Source organism: Panthera leo, chromosome B1, assembly GCF_018350215.1.
Source record: "Panthera leo isolate Ple1 chromosome B1, P.leo_Ple1_pat1.1, whole genome shotgun sequence".
Taxonomy (NCBI): Eukaryota; Metazoa; Chordata; class Mammalia; order Carnivora; family Felidae; genus Panthera; species Panthera leo.
The window spans coordinates 130,994,000-131,015,595 of NC_056682.1; the positions used below are offsets into that span (position 1 = coordinate 130,994,000).

The 21,596-nt window shown below is 37.8% G+C and overlaps 1 long non-coding RNA gene across 2 annotated transcripts in view; it reads right to left on the bottom strand.

The window, feature by feature from the left end:
* The window catches only part of LOC122218046, a 263,924-nt gene that overhangs the window by 226,668 nt on the left and 15,660 nt on the right, over positions 1 to 21,596 (bottom strand). The gene's annotated exons all lie outside the window — the stretch shown is intronic.

The following is a 21,596-nucleotide window of genomic DNA, read 5'->3' on the forward strand; positions in this document are numbered from 1 at the left end:
ATAAAGAATTTCTACAACCCAACAGCAAAAAACAACCCAATTTAAAAATGGGCAAAGGATTTTAACAGACATTTCTTCAAAGAAGACATACAAATGGCCAACAGGTATATGAAAGGATGCTCAACATCACTAATTATCACAGAAACGCAAATCAAAACCACAATGAACTATTACTTCACACCTGTGAGGATGACTATTATAAACACACACACACACACACACACACACACACACACGCGCAATCAATTTTTGAGAGGATGTGGAGAAATTGGAACCATTGTACACTGTTGGTAGTCATTCAGGCATTATGGAAAAAACTAGAGATGTTTCTCAAAAAATTAAAAATAGAACTACCAGATGATCCTGCAATCCCACTTTGGAGTATTTGTCCAAAAGAGTTGAAATCAGGACCTCAAAGCTATATTAGCATTCATATGTTCATTGCTGCAACATAATAGCCAAGATATGAAAACTTAAATGTCATTCAACAGATGAATGGATAAAAAAATTGTGGTATATATGTACAATGGCATACTATACTACTCAGGCTTTAAAAAAGAAGGAAATTCTGCATTATCTGACAATATGGATGAACCTTAAGGACATTATGCTAAGTGATTTAAGTCACAGAAAGACAAATACTGCATAATATCACTTAATATCAAGTGATCTAAGTCACTTAATATCAAGTGACTATCTAAAATAGTCAAATTCATAGAATCACAACGAGTAGAATGGTGGCTGTGAGGGGCTGGGAGGGAAGCGGAGGAGAAATTAGTAGTTCTAATCAATGAGCATTACTTTCAGTTAAGCAAGATGAACAAGATCTAGAGATCTACTTTACAACAGTATACTTATAGTCAACAATAATGTATACTGAAAAATTTGTAAAGAGGTTAGATTCATGTTGTGTTTTTATTATAGTAAAATAAAATTAAAAAAAAAATTATCCGATAGGGGCGCCTGGGTGGCTCAGTCAGTTGAGCATCTGACTTCAGCTCAGGCCATGATCTCACTGCTTGTGAGTTCAAGCCCTGTGTCGGGCTCTGGGCTGACAGCTCAGAGCCTGGAGCCTGTTTCCATTTCTGTGTCTCCCTCTCTCTCTGCCCCTCTCCTGTTCACGCTCTATCTCTTTCTCTCAAAAATAAACAAACTTTAAAAAAATTTTTTTAAAATTATCAGATAAATGGCTGTTAAATGGGTTTAATCCCACATTTGCCTAATTTTAAATTCTATGCCCTTTCCATTAAAAATACTGCTCCCCTGAAAATTATTTTGATTGCAGAAGAGTCTTACCAAAATCTGATCTGCATGGGGATATGTAAATTGTAGAAAATGTTGAAAGAGATAACATGAGTTTGGCCATGGATTTATCTCACTATCTTCAACATACGAAAATATATCCAGTGTACAAGAGCTTCGCCTTCCCTAGGGAAGATTTATTGTTGTTACTGTTTTGCTTTGTGTTTTAATTTTATGATATAGAAGTATTTTGTCAAGTCTTAACAATTCCTGGACATTTTTTCCTTTAAAACTACCAAATTTCACAATTTTTTATTTGCTATGAAATCATTAAGGCCTATAATTTTGTTTACTCAGCAAGAAGGGGTACCCTAGACAAAGGAAATGCATGCTTTAGTCATTAATCATTACATATTTTACTATAAATGAAGAATTAGGATTCTATGTTAGTCATTGTTGTCTCATAAATTTATTTTATGAATGAGATTTTGAAGGCCTTTTTAATAATTTCTCAACCTATAACACAGAGGACCAGCAACTGAGTGACAGAGGTACCATATAAACCAAACCTCCCTGCAGGTGTTTGCTATGAATTCTTTAACTTTCACTAATTCAAGTTGAATCTTATTTCATTGATGATCCACTTAATTACCTCAATTGATAGGCATATAATTCTTCCCCCCAAAAATCAGTGTTTGGTAACTGGTGGTAATCAAGTATAATTCATGACTCTATTAAAGTGGGAGTGACTAAAATGAGACAAATCAGAAACATTAATCAATAAGGCTAATGTATTTCAGACCACCAACTAAGACTTTCAATATGTATTCAAATCAATGGAAAAGTAGTATAAAGAGTTTTGTTATAAAATTCTTTACTATTGAAATACTGTGATTAGTAAAATCAAAGAAGATAGAGTGAATGGGACTGAAAAGTCACAGTCTGTTAGCAAACCCACTAAAAAAAATTCAAGTTTAAGGCTTATATTTACTCTTAATTGATGTGAAAGCACAGATAAAATCATGGGCAGGGTCAGACTCATCAAAATGACTGGTGTTCTGAAATTTCCAGTACCCCAAATGACAGGGAAAATCACAGGACATCTGGAGTGCCACATAATCATTAGCTTTATGATCTTGGTTGTAGCTCTACCTCTCTGAGGGTCAGTTTTTAAATCTCTAAATGGGGATAGAGTACTTATCTCTCAGGGATTTTTAAGGATTAAAGAAGATCATCCGTATGTCTATTGTGACAGAGTTACATTTCGCCCTAGCACACAGCTAAATTCTATTTTCCAGCCTCCCCTACAGTTAGGTAGGGCCAAAGGATTAAATTCGGAGCAATGGGGTGTTGGTGGAAATGATGTGTGCCATTTCCAATAGCAGCTCCTAAAATGTCCTCTACAATCCAAATTCTGTCTCCCATGTGCTGGCTAGATGACCTCAGGACATTAAAGAGAATGGAGTATTTATCAGACTTGACCCCTAAATTAATGGACTTCCAGAAGACCCTCATCAGACAATGAAGTGAACATAAATTAAATATGATTATGGCTCTGGTTGTACAGAAGTTAGTTAAGACTGACAAATACTACAGAGATGCTGCACTGTTGTTTTTTTCTTTTTCCATTATTAACTAGTCACATAAAGGTAAAGGGAAATCTATCTGACAACACAAATGCCATTTGATCTGGTTTAATTAATTTATCTATTTAACAAGATTAATTGAACCCATATGTGCCCAAAATGGCTCTAGAAATTAGGAATAGAATGGTAAATTCAACATAGTCCATACTCTTATATAGCAAATATTCTATTGAGTGAAACAATAAACAGGCAAATTTACACACACACACACACACACACACATTATATACATAATATGTATTATTTATAAGTTATATGAAGAAAAATATAATTGTATAAGAGAATATAGTATGATAGGGGACTATTTTAACAAGGCATTCTGGGAAGTTTCTTTGGGATATGAACTGAAGTATGAATGTAGAGAATAAACCACTCCAAGAAGAAGAAATTGCAGATGCAAAGGCCTGGATGTAAATATGCTTGGCAAGTTTGAGAAATCTCAGGGAAGTAAAACTAGAGACCAGAGAGTAAGAGCTAGAGTGGTAGCAAGTGAAGCCACAGACTTATTTATCATTTATATGTATCATAACATGTATATTGATAATATATAATGTATATATTTATACCATATAATATATATAGTTATAATATATACAGATAATAAAATATGCAGATAGATCCATTTGTAATATATATGTCCAATATCCTATATATGTACATATGTATGTGTGTGTGTATCCAGATCACTTAACAACAAGGTCATAACAGGGATTTGGGTTTTTTTTAAGTTTATTTGTTTTGAGAGAGAGAGCACAAGCATGGGAGAGACAGAGAGAGAGGGAGAAAGAGAGAATCCCAAGCAGGCTCCACATTGTCAGCACAGAGCCTAATGCGGGGCTCGAACTCACAAACCGTGAGGTCATGACCTGAGCCGAAACCAAGAATCAGACACTTAACCAACTGAGCCACTCAGGTACCCCAGGTTTTTGTGTGAAACCTGATGGAACTATGTAAGAGTTAAGACAGGAGATAATATGACTTACCATTTTAAAAAGTAACTAGCAACTTTGACTACTGTGCAGAGAACAGACTGTAGAGTGCAAGAGTGGAACCATGAAGAACTGTCAGGAGGCCACTGAGATAATGCACATGAGAAGGGATGCTGCCCGTGAATAGTGTGTTGGTGGTATAGGTGGTGTGAAGTGAAGGGCTTGTAATTCATTGCAGATTGCTGGTGTGTTGAAAAGATGTCAAGTGTGGCTCCAAGGTGCAATGCGTGAAACGGAGTCAAAACTAGTGCCATTTGTTGAGAAGGAATATACCATGAAAAAGATGATTTTGGAGTGGTCACAGGGAAGAATCAAGGGTTTGGTACATATTAAGTTTTACCAGTAAAATGTCTATTGTTTACTCTTATACCCCAATTGTCTTAAGAAAATAAAGGAAGTTTGAAAAAATTAGGCTGCTCCAAAGATCTTTCCCCAGTGGCACTATGGGCATCCAGGAGAAGGCCTACTTTTATCACTATAGCAGCTTTGAAGGAGGCCAGGACGTGAGTTCCTGTATTGGATACCTCCTATACCCTACCTCACTTCTTCTCGGCCCAATTTATATTCCAACCTTTGCTTCTGCAACTAGCTTTGTGTACTGTGACCTGATGGTTATCAGCACCTCTCTCATGCCCAGCTGTATTGCTCTGGGTTTCCCTGAGGTTTCAGTGAGGGACTGATATGAATGGATCTGGATGTATAAAGAAGCTAAGGGGCGCCTGGGTGGCACAGTCGGTTAAGCGTCCGACTTCAGTCAGGTCACGATCTCGCGGTCCGTGAGTTCGAGCCCCGCGTCAGGCTCTGGGCTGACAGCTCGGAGCCTGGAGCCTCTTTCCGATTCTGTGTCTCCTTCTCTCTCTGCCCCTCCCCCGTTCATGCTCTGTCTCTCTCTGTCCCAAAAATAAATAAAAAAACGTTGAAAAAAAAAAATTTAAAGAAGCTAACACTCCATGGGACAACACACAAACAAAAAAGGATGAGAACTGGTAGATAAATGTTTCCTCCTTCATCCAGGTGGGAAATTCTGAGGCTCTTTCCAGCAGTTCCCTAGAACTTTGTGGCAGGACCAAACTCCAAGAACCAGTACCAGTAACCTATTTATACGCCTGGCCTTTTTTCTTTCTCTATTGTACTATCTCCAGTCCCTTAGTCGATCTCCCTGGGATCATTTTCCAAATAAACCATCTCATGTGAAAAAAAAAAAAAAGCATATCTTCTGTATGGGATGCTGGAATGAGATCACTCACTCATCACATAAAAGAGGAAGGTCTCAGGATGTAATAATTTGTTTCATTAACTGTCTGCTATTGTGTCTTTTTCAGGAATTGTTGTCAGATACTACTCTAAAAGCTTTGTGATGGACTGAACTCGAGTGTAACCTCGTGGTGCTAAATATGAACAGAATCAAGAGACTCTTATACCTTCCCTCACATCTTCCTGGCTGCCCTGCTTTCATTCCAGCCATTCTGGGGCAACCAGCACAGAGCAGATACAACCTGACAGCGCCTTGACCCAGCTACACCTCCTGCCTCTTGCTTTCTCACTCAGACCTCTCTAACTAAACCTTGAAGGACTCCATGCAGTAGTGGTCTGAGACTTCAGATGATCAGATCTGCCAGATTCTGTGTAAAATAGAATCAGGAAGAGCTAAATGGTGTCCTGAGGCTCATTCCTGGTTAATTGAGTAATTGATTTTGAAATGCAATTTGATGTTGATACACAATAATTTCAGCACCCAGGTGCTTTTTCAGCAACAATTTCAGCTAATCAGAAACTATTTTAGTTAAAACTAATGTTTTCCATATTTTGAGCCAATGATGGAGTGGGAAGTGTTAAAGGAATATAGCTTAACTAAAGACCATTATGCTTTGCATATATAGATACTACTAGTTTAAAAAAAAATTTTTAAATGTTTATTTATTTTTGAGAGATATGGAGCACAAGTGGGGGAGGGGGAGAGAGAGAGGGAGACACAGAATCCAAAGCAGGCTCGATGTTCCAAGCTTTCAGCACAGAGCCTGAAGCGGGGTTTAACCCCACAAACTGCGAGATCATGACCTGCACCATAGTTGGATGCTTAATCAACCAACCCCACAAAAGCCCCAATACTACTAGTTTTAAATAGATATAGATGTCTAGAGTAATGAAATGCAAACTGATCTAAAAGAGTATCTGAATTCATAGTAGTGTTTGATTAGTATATATTTTCTCAATAAATGGGTACTAAATATACAACTACTATCACGGAGAAATGGTGCATAATTTTTTCTTAATGTTAAGAATGACTCATAATGCTCAGAAATATCAAGAGCTATTGTGCCAGAGGATGGAGTTTGCCAGAAATGTTACTCATGAATAATGTAAGGAGAAGTACAAATTGAAGATAACAGGCTAATTCTCCCTGTTAAAAATAATGTAACAGACTTATCTTCACTTCTTAGAGCATTTACTTTAGATAACTTGTAATTGTATTTACTTCCCCCTCTCTTAAATTGTATAAGTCTCTTTGAAAAATAGGACTTTTGACTGCTTTAGGACACAAGGCTGTGTTCCTCAAGGATCTGAGAACAGTCTCTTTGAAATATAAACATCAGAGATAATACTCCCATCTCCCAGTTTCTGTGGGAGGGTAGGAGTGTAATTTCAGTGCCCTTGCTTCGAGTTGCAAAACTACCTCCTACCATAAAGACATGAGAAGTTTATTTTTCTTCTGGATAAAGTCAATTCGTTACCATAAGATGGTTACCCCAATTATGAGATGAATCTAGAATTAACTGTGTGACAAATGGTGCTGTCATGTCCTCTCACCTGAGCATTAGTTGTCATTTATCTTGAGAATGTAATGGGTCCTATCTGCTTAACTCTATAAAAGGGAGAGATTTCTGTCTTTGTAATATCTCAGTGAGTTGTTGCCTGTGATGTGCATCATATTCTCATGTTTATTCAATCATAAAACTGTTTTCTTGGCTGCCTTTGTGGAAAGGTTTTACGGGTTGGGAGATCTTGTTTTTAATTATATTTTCCCAATAGTAAAGAAGAAAATTACTCTTTCAATGGACCCAACATTTATCAGGCCAACACTGAAATGAGCAATACAGCAGATTCCATTACAGACTATCTACCCTTTCTCCCTCATCCCTGAGGTATCTTAAACAAACCTGAACCCTATAATCACTGCTCACATGTGTAATGGTAGCTCTGTGTTACCCATGGACCTTCCACCTCCTTTTCTGAATATAATGAGGCTGCTAAAAACATTTTCTCACATGATTATTCTTTAATTTTTCCTTCTTCAGACCTTTTTTGGTCATTGTCAGTTCTTCAGATTTCCTCCATTGAAAACTGGCTTCAATCTGAGCATTCATCCGAAGCAGCTATGCTCAGCACCTGCTTGTCCCTTCTCATTATCTTTTACTGCAGTCCCAAATTACAGCCACTGTTCAGAAATTCTAACCCTCATGCGTCGGAAATAACGTCATTTCAGAGTTTTTCCTTTACTCCATTTTCAGATTAAGAATAATGTATACATTGAAAAAGGTGCTATATGCTTGTAGTAGCATTTTTCTTTCAAGGATGGTAGAAGGTCCAAGGTAATTCCACTAGGCCTGGGGCAATCTTTTTGTATCAACAAGCCAGGACTACATTTCAGTTGGCAATTATCAGTGTGCCTACTGACTTAGTCTCCTGAGTTCTAGCCATCCTGTTTCCAAACTGTCACCAGTACTGTGGTATCCCAGGCGCAAAATGTCAGTGACACTGATAGAAGGATCTTACACAGCACACAGTATGGTAGGTGATGTTCATTAGCGATGTACTTATTTCCCAAATGTGATTCTCAGACTAAAGTAACACCCAGAACATCAGCTTGTTTAATTGGGCTGTTCTGTTAGGCAGTGACTCAATCACAAAAGGAAGAAATAACATGTGCTCTTTCAGAATTCACTGACATCTCAGTCACACCATTCCACAGTGATTTAAATGGAGCTTACAGCTGTTTTGTGCTCAAAAAATATCTCTTAATTTTGATGGAAGTCCCTGTTGACAGTCTCATCAGGAACACTGCATACCCTTTTCTGCTATTAGCAACAATTTTAACAGAGTTACCCATCACATATGTCTTTTCACTTTAAGACAATACATCTAAAGTTATGGTTCCTCTTTTGCCTTTCCATAATACAGGAAAAAAAATCCATACACAGATTACTACAACATTTTGAACTTTTTTATCAGTGATTCTTTGACTAGTGATAACAACTCCATGGCTCCTTATAATATACTCTGGTACAGAGCAAAGGAAAGCCATCATTTTCTTTTACCTGGAGATTTTTAGGGCAGCCATACACCAGGATGGATGATCAGTCTCTTAGCAATGATGCTACCCAATAAATATCTGGATTCACTGAACCGATTTGAAGTCAACACAACAAAACTGTTGTAAGAAATCATCCCTTGTGGAGAAATTAGAACTCTTGTGCAGTGTTGGTGGGAATGTAAAATGGTACAGCTGCATGGAAAACATTATAGAAGTTGCTCAAAATATTAAAAACAGAACCACCACATGATCCAACAATTCCACTTCTTGTTATTTATACAGAAAAACTGAAGAAAAAATATTGATATCTGCACTGCCATGTTTATTGCAGTGTTGTTCACAATAGCCAAGTTGTGGAAGTAACCTAAGTGTCCACCTATAAATGAATGGATAAACAACATGTGGTGTATACATACAATGGGATATTGTTCAGCCATAAAATAGGGAAATCCTGTCGTATGCTATAAGATGAATGAATCTAGAGGATGTTTTGTTAAGTGAAATAAGCCAGTTATAGCAGGACAAGTACTCTGTGATTGTACTTATATGAGGTATCTAAAGGGGTTAAATTCATTGAAGCAGAAGGTAGAATGGTGTTGCCAAGAGCTGGGATGGAGGAGAAATGGGGGGTTGCTATTCAATGTGTATAAAGTTTCAGTTATGGAAGATGAAAAAGTTCTAGAGATCTGCTTTGCAACATTGTTCTTATAATTAACAATATGGTGATGTACACTTTAAATTTTTGGTGAGAGTGTAGAGCTCAAGTCATGTGTTTTTTACCACAATAGGAAGAGACGGAGGGATGAAAAAGGAAGGGAGGGAGGAAGGAAAGAGACGGATAGAGAGAGAAAGGAAAGAACAAATGAATGAACAAAGGGAGGGAGAAAGACAGACTGGCTCATCCTTGTGGCCGCTATAGTCAAAGCATAATTGTCAAAATGATGAGGTCTGAGTTATGACCTCTAATCTCACACACAATACTGTAGCTACCAATGATAGCACATTTCTCACCTCTGTTCATGTTCTATGACCATCAGAGTGGTCATAAATGGCAACTCCCACACTAAATAAATATATTTAATGGTATACTTTAGTTGATAAGTTTGTATGATCAACCCTGATATGTCTACATTTAATTGGACTTTGGTGTAACGTGATGACTCAATCATAAAGGGAAAAATAACATGGGGATTTTCATAGTGAACATAGACAGCAGTTTCTATTAGCTGTTCTCAAGTCAGTTAAAATACATTCCTGTTAACTTGTACTAAGTTGGGGGTTTTTGTTTGTTTGTTTTTAATTTATAGGTTGATTTTTTGGGGAAAAAAAATCATTGATCTTTTCAAATGCCGTTGTGCATAGGTTGTACCAAAGTTTGGATTCTGGAATGGGTACTAGCCAAATATGGGTGTTACTGTGGCTTCAGCTGAATATGAACTCATGTATGATCAACAGATATGTGATTATGTAGGAGACCTTCATTCACAGTCATTTTAATGTCATTAATGATATGAATAAGATGCAATGGACACTGTGGTACATCACTGAGGCATTCATTCTTCCTGAAGCCAGGAGAACAGACTGATGAGGTTCATCGCTGAGTCCTTCCCCATGAGTTGGCCTCCCACTGAAGGAAACTGCCTTATCCAAGCTTTTACCCCCTCCCTGATCCTTCCCCAGAGATCCTGGTCTATGATGTATGTTATGTTGTTTTAGAATTATTATTTTTCCTATTTATGAACATTTTTAGACATATAGAAAGACTTAAAAAAACATTACAGTAACACTGTATGTAACACTATGTACCTATCACCTAGCTTCTACCATTTACATTTTACTATACTTACTTTATCGGATATGTATCTATCCATCTTGGATTTATTATGAACATCTGAATATTTAATTTAAAATATTGGTAATCAATGTAAAGTGTAAGGTTGCAATGAAAACCTACCTCACCAAAACCAGGCTACATGTTATTAAGATATTTTAAACTACCTTATCTTGCACTTATTTAAGATGTTCAACTGAGATGGAATTAAAACCATCACATGTTCAAAGTCTACTTGAGCAAAGAAATCAAGTTCATTACATACTTTGCAGATATAGCAAAAACTAATGGTTGCTTGCAAAGTTCTCTTCTGCTGAAACCTGGGGAAGAAATCAAACCAATACATCATGAGATGTATTTCTTACATGCTACCTGATGGACAGACCCTCCTATCACTCCATCATTCCTCTCCAGGAGTACTTGTCAGTGAGAGACAGAAACCTGAGTGGCAGATAGAAATTCAAGAACAATTTCACTATCCTGAAAGCCAGTCATATTTTTCTATTGCCAAAATTTTCATCCCAGGTTTAAGGACACATTTTTCTCAAGAGGTTTTGTGAAGCAGACAATGACTGGAAAAATATTAGATATAAAAATATAAGTGAGATTCACAATTGCAAGACTGTTTCTGAAAATATTCAGGAAGTATCTTGTTCAGTGTTGATACAGAGCTTCAGTTTGTGGGGCCACATCATCAACATCGCTTTATCATCACCCTCTAGTCCAGAAGCCAAAGAGGTGGGAAACTTAGTTACAGTTTGGCAGGGGTATTGGGGGGTGGGTATTAATAACTTGGTCACATTATTACATCAGCTGTTCCCTAGATTGTAGGAGTTAAACAAAGGAAGTTGCTCCTCCACTAATCTCAGCTGAAAATGAAAGTCTATTTAGTCTAACATGCAATATAATTACCGTAGGAGAAAATATACCAGCCACCAATGCTGAAAAATACTTCTGCTCTATAATGTCAAGCTTCCAAATGCGATTACTAAAATTATAAAGAAAATCTCAAGAGCTAAACTTTATTTAGTAACATTTCAGATTTGTTTTGCATTTGACATGTTTTTCTATATTATGATACCCATCTTGGCCGACTGTTGATTTTAACATTTGAACATTCAACATTCAGTCAAAATGTGTATTCACTACATCTCCAGTGAACTTGATAGACTGTTTTTCCTTTGTTAAGGTGCCAGATTTTTATGTTGTTGAAAAAAAAATATGTCCTATACTTTTATATTTTAAAATTATATAATGCTCTTAGAGAATTCTTTGCATTTCAGAATCTTCAAGTACCTTTAAAAAGCAGTATTAAATTCATTCTCACAATTATCTCTTTTGGAATTAGTGTAAGCTTCCATAAAATTAGAAAGAAAAAAACCCAGATTTTGTTTTATTATTTAGAATATATACATGTATTTCAGAGCTTTTATAGAGTGATTTTTGGTTTCAAAATTTTTACTAAAATAATGTGGTTCTACTTTTTGTGGACGGCATTATCTTATATAAAGTTCCATTTTTGTATTTTCTTAGTAAGACAAAAAGTCAAAAGTTAAATTTTGAATGTATGGCTTTACTAATTAAATATCTGATACTCATTAAGGGTGGTCAGAAGACAAGGAGTGAAATGCAGAGCCTGTGTGAAAGAAATGGAGCATCTATGCAGTGGGAAGGATGCTGTGAGAGCTGGGTGCACAATGAGCCCAGACTCACTCCCATATTAGGAGCAGGTGCACATTTGAGCAGTAGCTTATGTCCATTTTTAAGGTTGTTATTATAAACAGCTGGACAAATATTTCACGAATCTCAGGAAATAAACTGGAAGAGAATGGTTGATAGGAATAAATAATACAGAGGGCAAAGGGTATTTGACTAAAGTATGGACATAAGGAAATTTTCCAGTTTAAACAGGAAACAGAAAGGAAAGGTCAAGCTTCCTGACATGAAGCAAGACTCTGTTTAACAAAATGAGGCTCATCTTCCAAGCGAAAATGGGATTAGTAGGTAAAGAGCTAGCAGATCTTAAGTGTAACTATTTTATTGACCCAGGAGGAGGTCACAACTTCTAACTACATTTGATAGCTAACTTTCAAAGGACTTGTTCATACTGAAGTTTGTAAAAATGGCTTAAAGAAAGTGTTTGCAGGGTGCCTGGGTGGCTCAGTCGGTTGAGTGTTCGACTTTGGCTCAGGTCATGATCTCGTGGTTGACAAGTTGGAGTCCTGCGTCGGGCTCTGTGCTGACAGCTCAGAGCCTGGAGCCTGCTTCAGATCCTCTGTCTCCCTCTCTCTCTGCCCTTCCCCCATTTATGCTCTGTCTCTCACTGTCTCAAAAATAAATATAAAACATTAAAAAATTTTTTAAAAATAGTGTTTCATTTCATTATAATGTAGGTGCCCACACAGAGGATTCAGTATACAAAATGTTCTTTAGTTTTTAGTAGTTAATGAAAGGAAGACTACTCTTACCCTTGCGATAATGTAGATGTAACCTCTTCTCTAAGTATATTGGCTCTTTAACAATAATAATAATATGGACTTCTTTCTACTCTGTATAAAAGAAACCTGAACTTTTAATTTCTTTTTTTTTTAATTTTTTTTAACATGTATTCATTTTTGAAAGACAGAGAGAGGCAGAGTGAGAATGGGGGAGGAGCAGTGAGAGGGGGAGACACAGAATTCCAAGCAGGCTCCAGGCTCCAAGCTGTCAGCACAGAGCCCGATGCGGGGCTTGAACGCACAGACCGCAAGATCATGACTTGAGCTGACATCTGCCGCTTAACTGACTGAGCCACCCAGGTGCCCCACTTTTAATTTCTTATTAGGAAACAAACAAGCAAGTGGAATTCTTTGAGTTCTGTATTGTGGTACAATTACACTTTCTCTTAGTAGCTTTCTTGTACTGAATCTTGGCTCACAATTTGTTTTAGGAGAGGTAATGATTTCAGCTGAAGTTTCACCAATAACCTTGCTTAGCTACATGACTGGAGTGTGAAAAGGCGGGAGCATTTCTAGCAGCCCAGATATCAAATGTGGGTGTCACCTTGGTAGCACAAATCTCAAGGCATCGCTAAGACCCCAAGAGGAAAATCCTTCTCTGTGGGGAGTATTCACCATTGTCAGAGCAGATGTAATTAGGAATGCTAAGAGTATTTAGTCCCAGAGATTTTGGCTTGCCTGAACAAAACACGTGTTAGTTTTTGTTGGTTCCACGTTTTGCCAATTTTCTCACTTTGTTACAGCTATTTTAATTTTTTCACTTTTCAAATGCTATGCCTGCCTCTGCCACCACAAGTGAAGAAAAAAAAATAAATACAATTCTCTTAAACGCTGATAGATCCAAGAACTGATGCACAGTTTAGACATTGCCTGCCCAAGAGGTATAATTTTGAAGATAGTGGCAAAACCTCTCCCAAAGCCCAACTTAGATCACTGCCGTATTGTTTGAAATTATATCCATTTAAGGCTTCATTGGATGGAAGAATTCAAACAGATCTTGTAGTATATGTCTGTCTTTCAGAAAGGAAATTGTGTGAACCTTTAATGTTCAATGACAAAACCTGTTCCAAGAAAGGTCAACATTTTTGTTTCAGATAAGCTGTTTATTTCCATGTTTGGAAAGAACTGAGCCAAAAAACAGAATGGAAAATGGAATGAATCCCTAGTCCTTCTTGTGATTTGGGTTTATTCCAAGTATTTTCTTATATTGCAAAACATCGGACATAGTAATATTCAAGTATGATCACATAAACACAGCATTCAGCAAAAATATTAGAAAATTATATGCCATTACAAAGAACCTTAATCTACTTCTTCAGTTCATTAATGAAGACCTGTGAAAGCTTTTAAATTCCTTTTATATGAATGCAACATAGAAATATAGGAATAGCAGTATTTATTACCCAGTGCCTACCTCTCCTCAGATATCTGTACACAAACACAGAACTTACAATTAGATTTACTTGCCAGTAAATTTATTCTATATATACCGGCCCAAAGACTGTGTGCCCTCAGTGCGTCTATACGTGTGTATGTTCACATGTTCCTATGTGTACATTTGCATGCCTGTGGAAAATTCTGCATCGAGAGTGGTATATATATCTACATTTCGTTATTTACTGAGTTACGCTGATAACTCTAGATGATCTATCAGAAGTAACTTTTGCTACTTCACAATCACACTTCACATCTTCTCTGTCATCCATCTGTGAAAAACCCAAAATGACCTAACATCAACCTTGAGAAAAATTAAGAAATCATGTCATGATTAAACCAAGGATTTAAAATCTAGTTGGCATGCTCTGTTCAAACCTTTTTTTTTTTTTTCTTTTTTCCTATTTAATTCACAAGGGGTTCTTCCCCTTAATGTGAAGTACTGTCTATGTATCTTCTGCTCAGCATAAAATAATTTGTTCTCTTACTCTGGGAATATGAGACTATGAGCAGTAAAGGAAGCCTGGATGAATGCTGGTTTGAATGTAAGCTCTGCCTCTATCAGCCATGGGAGCTTGGCCAATAACTTCTCTGTGTTTCAGTTTCCCTATCTCCAAAATGTGGAAAATGATATCTACCTCATAGTGTCGTATAAAGATGAAACGACAGAATATATGCATCTTGCTTAGCATAGTACCTGGGACACACTGGGAGGTAATATTAGCGTGGAGTGGCTAAGGGTACTCCCTTGGAAGCCAGACTCTGCCACTCCTAGCTCAGTGATTCAGGGCAAGTTACTTGATACTCTGTGCCACACTTTCCTCATCTGTAGTAGTGAGGGTATGATAATAACACCCAATATGCTGCTTGGATTAAACAAGACACTTAAAATACTTTTATAATAGTAGCTGTTAATACCATAGCAGTGGTTAATATTAATATATGTTATAAAAAGTGCAATTTTATTTTTATGAGGAAAAAGTATTTTATTTTATTTATTTTTATTTTTTTAATTATTTTTTTTTTTTTAACATTTATTTAGTATTGAGAGACAGACAGACAGAGCATGAACATGGCAGGGGCTGACAGAGGGGGAGACACAGAATCTGAAGCAAGCTCCAGGCTCTGAGCTGTCAGCTGACAGAGCCGGACATGGGGCTTGAACTCACGAACTGAGAGATCATGACCTGAGCTGAAGTCAGTAGATTAACCGACTGAGCTACCCAGGCCCCCCGGAAAAAGTATTTTATTTTTTTATTATTTTTTAATGCTTATTTTTGAGAGAGAGAGAGAGAGAGAGACAGAGTGCAAGCAGGGGAGGGGCAGAGAGAGAGAGAATGACACAGACTCCGAAGCAGGCTCCAGGCTCCGAGCTGTCAGCACAGAGCCCGACGCGGGGCTCGAACTCACAAACTGCGAGATCATGACCTGAGTCGAAGTCAGAGGCCCAACTGACTGAGGCACCCAGGTGCCCCACCAGAAAAAGTATTTTAAAAAAATAGAAGCAAAAAAGCAAAATATCCGTTGGAAATGGCCTACGCTCCATGACTTTCACCTCACCGCCAGCCTTGCCTTCACAGATGGGGGACTGACCAAAGTTTAACCACCGTGGGAGAAAACAAGAGCTGCTGTGTGGCAGGCCCTGCTTCTCTCCCTGGTAGCTGCCTCCTAGAGATGCCTCTTTCAGAGCTTCTTCAAAGAAACAATAATGCAGACAAAAGGACTAGATTAGTTCTGCCCTGTGGGAAGGAGGGGCTTTCCTGCGTCTCAGTTTTCATCTTCGTTGTGGACCCATGTCAGCCTTTGCAGATCATTTTTAATCCAGTTCCAGGCTCGTCCTTTCTCCTGGTCTATGCCCCAAATTCCCCCAACCCAAGGCTGGCAGCCAGAATGCCTCACCTTGTAGTTGTTGCTCAGCCAAAGGTTTTCTGCCAAAATGAAAAACAACTAACTGCTACAGCCAGTGAGAATGTTCTTGACCACGTAACACCCTGCAGTCGGACAACGGAGGTCAGGCAATTCAGGTTTGGAAACTAAAGTTGCAACATGAGTACAAGTGAGTGATTTACACACAAAGGCAGGAGTCCCATTTGTAGACAAAAATAAAAAAAATTATATAATGAAACAATTGTCTGTAATGGAAGAATTAATTGAGATTTTTAATTCAGAAAAACCAGTTTTCTATGTACCATGTGATCAACACATGCACAGAAAATCTCCAGAAGGACATGCATATATCAACATGGTAACAGTAACTGTCTCTGGGTAGTAAAGACATAAATTATTTCCTCTAAATCTCTGTTTCTATATTTGTGAAAATGTGTGATTCTTTTATAACATAACATTAAAATTAAATTAGTATTAGAGATAGCCAGCCTCGAAGATGGTCCCCAATGATCCCCACCTCCTGGTATTGACACCCTTGTGCTATTCCTTCCTACATTGTGCCATTGTTGGTCTGTGTGACCAATAGGATATGACAGAGGTGACGGTACATCACTCTCAAGATGAGGTTATAACAGATGCTGGCTTCTGTCTTGGGTTTTCTCTGCCCCCCTCCCCCGCCATCACTTGCTCTGAGGAAAGCCATTGCCATGTCATAAATACATGACCTACTTGGCAAGGAATGCCAACCTCCAGCTAACAGCCAGTAAGGAACTGAGGCCTGTTAACAACCCATGAATAAGCTTAGAAGTGGATCTTCCAGCCTCAGCAGAGCCAAGAGACATCTGCTGCTCCTATGGAAAGTTCTACAACTATGGAAAGCTGTAATCTCACAAGAGACCCTGAACCAGAACCAGCCAGGTTCTTCATGCTCTCAGATTCTTGAGCCTCAGAAACTAGGTGATAATGAATATTTGTTATTTTAAGCAGTTATATTTAGGGGTAATTTATTACTCAGAAACAGTTAACTAATTTTTTCTATAATATTGAAGATAAAGACAAATAAACTGATGGAAAAAAATGTATTTTTTCTTTAAGGTGGCTTGCACACTTTTCCAAGGAGGGGAGAGGGGGTTTAAGCATTATTAACCTTTATCCATAAAGACTTCCAAAGTGAAATATCTGATTGATATGAGGACTTCAGAACTCCTTCTTCAATTTTGTTCAGATCTGTGAAGAGGGAATATTTCCTAGCACACATTATATCTGGACTGATAGAAAACCTGAGGTAAAGTGAATCTAAGTGTGGGAAAGAACCCTTAAGGCTAAAGTAATTTTGTACCAACTTGGGAATTTTATAAAAATAGCCTATGGCTATAATTTTATTAAAAACTAGACTAAAGGAGCAAATCCAAATGGAAAGCATTGAGTTATTACTTTCCTGCTCTGACAGCACAAAGATATCATTCTGGATCTGGAAGGGCCCTGGGGCTCTCTGCTCTCTAAATTGTACCTATGAAGAGGCTGACTGAACATGGCGCTTTATGCAATACTGACACTTTACCAAAACTTGTCTGGAAGGTGAAGGCTTTGTGTTTTTGTTTTTGTTTTTTAAATGATTCTTATTCCTTGAGGAAATAATAGAAATAATCTGCCAGGTCTTTTCATGTCTCTATCCTGGATACCTTTCCAAATAGGCCCCAGCTTCCTTTTAAAGCATACAACAGATGAGATGATTTGTGTCTTTCAATTTGTTCTTACTCATTTGGCTATTTCTAGCTCCTCATCTCTTGGGAAATGTAAAAAAAAAAAAAAAAAAAAAAAAAAAAAAAAAAGAAAAGAAAAGAAAAAAAAAAAAGAACAGAAATTGAGAATGACCAAATCTTTTTATTCTATATGATTGACCATGCACAGATGTAACCAGGATGCCTGGAAGCTATTCTTGTCAGATGGTTGTATAAGCACATAAACACCCTCACAGCCATTCAGGTAGCAGCAACAGAGCCACAGTGGGCGCCCCGTCAAAATTTCACCTGTCAAGGCATTGCCTTCTTGAATTTTCCTCTTGAATGCTTAATCAAAAATTCTTTTTATTCTTTTTCCCCAATTGCTTCATCAGTATATATTTTTTTAATTTTTTAAATGTTTAATTTATTTTTGAGGGGGGGGGAGGGACAGAGAGAGACACGCACAGAATCCCAAGTAGGCTCCAGGTTCTGAGCTGTCAGCACAGAGCCCTAAGGGGGGCTCAAACTCGTCAACCGCGAGATCATGACCTGAGATGAAGTCAGACACTCAACGGACTGAGCCACCCAGGCACCCCATCCATCATCAGTACATTTCTTACACCCTTCTTTTATTCTGCCTTTTACTAATGTTGTTTGTATATTTGTCTTTATTACACATAGATGGACTAGCAGTAATTGTTCTAGACACTGGCAATACAATGATAAGGGATGCATGGTTCCTCAGCCAGAGCTAAGAGGACTCAACAGGGATCATCACAATCCTCAAGAAAAACCCTTCTCTTTCCCTATCCCATTTTAAAATACTGCCTGTGTCACCCCATAACAGCCAAAGGGATCAGTATCTAGAAGGAGACTATAACTAGAACCTATTATTCTTCAACATTATCTTTCCTTGCAAAAAAAAAAAAAATCACACAGACTACCCTCATATTTACAACCTTCCTCCTTAGACACGGGAACTCCTAGTCTTCCAGCCTTTCCTTCTGCATTGCCCCTTAGCCATCCAACCTCTCAGCAGGCTGCCCTTCACCTGCACTGTGTCTTCTAGGATGACATCCACAAAAGAGCTTGCATCGTCAAGTTCTTTGAATGTCCCTGTAGCCTTCTGCGTCTTTGAAACCAGGCTATGCCTCAAGGACACTACCTTCCCTGCAGGCCTTGGATGTGGAGCATTTTGGTTCTCCCTCTTCCCACATCACACTAGGCCTAAGTGGGGTTGGCAGCGTCTTTGCTTCCCATCATGGCTTCCAGATCAATGTTCTTGCCATAAAAAGAAAAAACAAAACACCACATACTTGAAGTACATGTCATCATTATACCAACTTTCATTTCCACAGGTGTCTACTACTCTCTGCCTGCTCACTCCCTATTCATTGACGATTTTAGCACTTGGCTTCAAGTGCTTATTCCTACAGAATTCCTGTCCTTGCTCCTGGTGAGTTTAACATCTATGTAGATGTTTCGTCTGCACTTCTAGCTCTTCAAATCCTCAATTCTTTTCATCTCTTATACCCAATGTCTTATGCTTCACTCTCAGCCACTTATGTCCATGGTTTATATCCTTAACCAGAGGGCTGGCCTATGGCCTACAGCCATGTCTAGCCCACTAGCTGTTTTTGTCCAGCCTGCAAACTAAGGATGGATTTTATATTTTTAAGTGGAACACACCCATGTTCACTTTTTTTTTTATTGTCTATGACTGTTTTCCTATTACAATGGCAGAGTGAGTCATTGAGACAGAGACCCCACAGCCTGCAAAGCTGAAAATGTTTATCATCCGGCCCTTTGCTTAAGGTTTGCTGACCGTTGCCCTACACTTTCGTATTACTAATAACTGCAACACCTTCAAAATCTCATTTTCAAAAGTCCACCTCCTTGATAGCTCCCTCAGCTCTTTCTGGTTTGCTTGAACAATCTTTAACCACCCAACCTACTGATGCTGTCATCACTTTTTTTCCACCTCACTTCTCTCATTTCTCGGATTGGATTCCAAATCATCAGCACACTTTCTCCCCTGCACATAGCCTCAGCTTCCATGTCCCTTTTTCTATCATTCCAGCTTCTTATGACTGTAACCAAATCGTTGGTTAAGTTCAACTATCTGCCTATTCTGTGCCTGCCCCCGACCAGGTGAATGTGGCTGCAGCCATAGCAGCAGCGATGGGGCCTTGATAAACATACATCAGTTATCCCCAGTGGCCATCCAGTCCCCTCTGTACTCCAGAGGAGTATCTATGAAAATAGGCATCCTTGACACTCCAGTCAAATACCCATGAGGGATTATTCAGATCTCTCATATATTAATGGGTGATGCATCACCATGTTAGTCTTGCTTTCCCTTCAACTCTGTTTTATCATGGATTTACCTTGACCTCATCTTTTACAGCTCCAAAGACTTTTTGGTTCCAGCTTGCCTGCAGCTATGTTTTCACGTATGTTTTTTGTGCATATTTACTCCATATCCTTTCGACAGCATCTTCAGTTTACTTCCAAGTGGATAGTGACCAAAATAATGATTCAAATGTATATCTGGAAATTTCCAGGATATTTGAAAAGGATATTGAAGAAGGTACTGCCTATTTAAATTGTGAAGGAAACAGGATTATAGAAATTGTGGCATATTTTAATTTGGAGGATGAATATATTTCAATGGTATCACTGTAGCTTGGTGTGTGTTTATGTAAACTGATTTGGAGGTAATATCAAAAGCCCAAATTTGAGTCCTACATTAAATGCACTTCCTGGACCTTTATGGTAAAACTGGCTGTGTACCTGGAAGACATTTAACATTTCAATTTTCTCCTATGTGCAGTGAGAGCATTTGCTTAGCTACTTCTAAGGGCCCTTCCTATGTTAAAATTCTATTATTCTGAGATCTACTCCTATTCTTCTCATATTCCATTGAAGTAAAAGCCTTTGGTCTGTTAGCCAACTTCATTTCTTATTGAACAAGAGTGGTCCTGTGTTCTCAAGTCTGATCTAAATAGCTCTTAAAGAGAAATCAAAAAATTTTTTGAGACTCTTGAGTCCTGATTGACTGAGACCTTTACATCCTAACAATAGCTATTTGATATAGTCACTGGATAAAGCAATGGCTCTTCCATTGATGTGTCCAAGTGTCTGCGAGTTCAGCCAACCAAAAAATCCATTTGGCTGAGTAGTCTTAGTACTGAACAAGGTTTCATCCCAAAGGAATACATCTTATTGTAAGATAAGAGAAAATGTTGGGTAATCTTTAAAAAAAATCTTTGTGGATCCAAATGCTTCAGCTGATAACTTGGCAGGGGGCGGGGAAGTAGTTTAAATAGATCTATGTTTTTTAAAAGTGAATTCTATAAGATCTCAAACAAAAGCAGCAGTTTGAGGGAATAAGCTACACGTCAATGGTGCAGTAAAAATAAATGCTGATATTAGTTCTGTATTTCACAAGAATCCTCACAGTCAAAGAAATGGAAATATACATTTTAAGTGAACTTACCTGTACTTAGGCAAAACTTTTTATCTTAATAGCTATGAAAGCATAAGATAAAATCAAGTCATTATTCTGAACTATTAGTCAAATGCCTTAGGAAAAGTTGAAACTTTATGGCAAAAGTTCTATGTTTCAGGCAGGAAATGTATAAATGAGGCCAAAAAAATCCCAAACAGAATTTTAAAATATCTATATGATGAAGAGTTATATTTATAAGGCTTTTGACGTTTTCAAAGTGTCTGAATATAACTTTTTAATGGTTAGTTGATATTATTAGCATCTAGCCCCATGTCTTGCTCCAAAAGTCCAAAAGGTATATTGAGAAGATCATGAACATTTAAACTATCCTTAATGAGCTATATAAGATGAGTTTCTACCTTTTTTTTTTTTTTTTTTTTTGGTCACACTAACTCTTTTTTATTCTTAAACATCTCTCTTCTGAAATTTTTCTAATCCTATTTCCCCTGGCAGGTTAATCACTAGCATTCTGTTTTTATTTTAAACAGAAAACTGGTATACTTTAACATTCATGTTTTAATC